Below are 2641 nucleotides of genomic sequence, written 5' to 3'. Positions count from 1 at the left end.
GCTGTTGCATCAGGTAATTATTTAACCCCATCGCTGCTGCTGACGTCCAACGGACGTCGCGTGCTCTACCTCGGTAGTGCTGCGCACGTCCGTTGGACGTCGTGGCCCAGCCCGCGCAATAGAATGTTCCGCACTAGCGCGGAACGTTCAGTGCAGGCAAGGGGTTAAAGAATCCATCATATATAATATATATAATATAGGGGTTTTGGTCAGCAGGCTTCATTTATTGGTATTTTAAATTGTCATTCACATTTTGATTCCACCCACCACAGCATACGCATGAGGCAATTGGTCAGCCCACGTTACTCAATGGCTCCCTTCTCTTTGAGTGACTGTACAAAGCCTGTGCACATTGTTTGCACATGCTAAAAAAATAGTTCCTTCTTCAATGCTAGAAGTGTTCCAAACTGCACTTTTTGTAGTTTTAAATAATTTAATTAATTGTGCCTGCAGTTCAGTTGTCCAGATAGATATTGATTTATGTTCTGTCTCCTTTTTAAGATGCAGTTATAAAATGTGTGGGTGACTTTGTAACACTGTAGCTGTCTGGAGCGGAGCTGGTTGTTGTGAAAAGGGTTTTTCGTGTGTGTTCAGTGTGTAGTGAGTAGTGAGGTTAAAAAATACTAGCTGTACTCAAAATAATTTTATTCACAGGTCAGGTAGTATCAATAAAAATGTGTACTGGATACCTTAGGGGCTATTTTATTGACCCCTGGTATCTCCAAAGGTGAAGGTCGACATGTTTCAGTAACGGCTCCCCTCCCGCAACCTACTTCGTTCGCTTCCGCCGCCCGAATGATGATCATTCGGGCAACGGAAGCAAATGAAGTAGGTTGCGGGAGGGGAGCCTCACGAAAAACCCTTTTTCACAACAACCAGCTCCGCTGTAAATCAGGCGTAGAAGCACACTGGAGGAACATTCGGTTCCTCCAGTGGGAACCCTATGATGAAGCATGTCACCACTAGGGTGAGTGAGGGTTCTTCTTACCAATAAGGTATATTTTTCGCCGTGTGTATACCACTTTTTGGGTTCCTTGACAAACGTCTCTTCACTTATGGTTTGAGTTTTTCTTGGTTGTTTGGTGTAGTAATATGATTACAGCACCTTAGAGTCACTCTTTAGTTGTTGTTGTATACTTATCAGGGATATAGGAGTGACCTATAATAATCCTTACTCTCTTGTTGTTAATATATATCCTAACCAATGTGGCCTGCTAAGATGGGGTGAATATGTGGACTAATCTTTGGACTGTTGGTGATTTTTTGATTGGCCTCTGCCTATCCTGTTTGATGCTATACACATGACTTGTAATGGATGTAATCGGTCCTAATGTGTATATAGCAGCTTTAGTGATTTGAAGTGTCCAGTTTCTTGCAGGTACCTTTTATTCTCGTAGACAGAAACAAGATAAGGACCACCAGGAACATTTAACCTGGCCATATCTCTCTGACTGGTGTAATTGATTAAATGATGCTTAGTATCCAGATCTGTTTTATACTTAATTTCTTATTGCTTCTCCCTGTCTGTCTGCCTGCCATAGGCTATTTAGAAAAAAACTGGTTGTAAAGAGCACATATAATGTAAAAATAATAAAATATACACTTAAAACATCAGTGACCCCTGATCACTCGCCCATGAGGCGAGTGATCAGGGGTCAGCACGAGGTCCGTCTTCAAGGCTCATGTGAAACACAGGAAGGGCCCGGCCAAGCTCAGGGCTGTGGATTTCGCGGAGAGACATGGCTACATCAAAGGCATTGTAAAGGATATTGTGCACAATCCTGGTCGTGGTGCCCCTTTGGCAAAGGTGACATTCCGAGATCCTTACTGCTTCAAGAAAAGGACGAACTATTTATTGCTGCTGAGGGTATTCACACGGGGCAGTTTGTCTACTGTGGCAAGAAAGCCCAGTTGAATATTGGCAATGTCCTCCCTGTTGGAACCATGCCTGAAGAGAAGCCAGCTGATCGAGCTAAGCTGGCCCGTGCTTCTGGAAACTATGCTACAGTAATCTCTCACAATCCTGAAACTAAGAAAACACGGGTTAAGCTTCTTTCAGGTTCTAAGAAGGTTGTCTCCTCTGCAAACAGGGCTATTGTCGGTGTTGTTGCTGGTGGTGGTCGAATTGACAAACCAATCCTAAAGGCAGGTCGTGCTTACCATAAATACAAGGCTAAGCGAAACTGCTGGCCACGTGTCTGTGGTGTGGCTATGAACCCTGTTGAACATCCCTTTGGTGGTAGTAACCATCAACATATTGGTAAGCCTTCAACCCTCAGGAGAGAGGCCCCAGCTGGACGCAAATTTGGTCTTATTGCTGCTCGGTGTACTGGCAGACTGCGTGGTACAAAGACAGCGCAGGAAAAGGAAAACTAAGCTACAGTCTGTTTTGCAAAAAAAATAAACCATTTGAAAGAAAGAAAAAAAAAACCATCAGTGTGCTATAGTGAAAGAACCTCACTCACAAAGTCAATAGAGTTCGGTGCACTGCTCATCCATAACCTGCCACTATTAGATACTACTGGCCAGCAAGAGGAAGAGATGATAACAAGTAGAGAGGTGCACCGTTGTCTTGTTGTCTTAATTTAGATTTTTCTAAATGTCATTTCCTTAGTATTCATGTGTTGACTTTCATTTTTAT

General features: G+C 43.2%; 1 pseudogene; it reads left to right on the top strand.

The window, feature by feature from the left end:
• Positions 1–1635: 1635 nt before the first annotated feature.
• On the top strand, positions 1636–2430 carry LOC144819947 (large ribosomal subunit protein uL2 pseudogene; annotated as a pseudogene).
• Positions 2431–2641: the final 211 nt, after the last annotated feature.

The sequence above is a fragment of the Lissotriton helveticus genome, chromosome 2_1 (assembly GCF_964261635.1).
Source record: "Lissotriton helveticus chromosome 2_1, aLisHel1.1, whole genome shotgun sequence".
In the NCBI taxonomy this organism is placed as follows: domain Eukaryota; kingdom Metazoa; phylum Chordata; class Amphibia; order Caudata; family Salamandridae; genus Lissotriton; species Lissotriton helveticus.
This window is presented reverse-complemented; position numbering and strand designations above follow the sequence as displayed.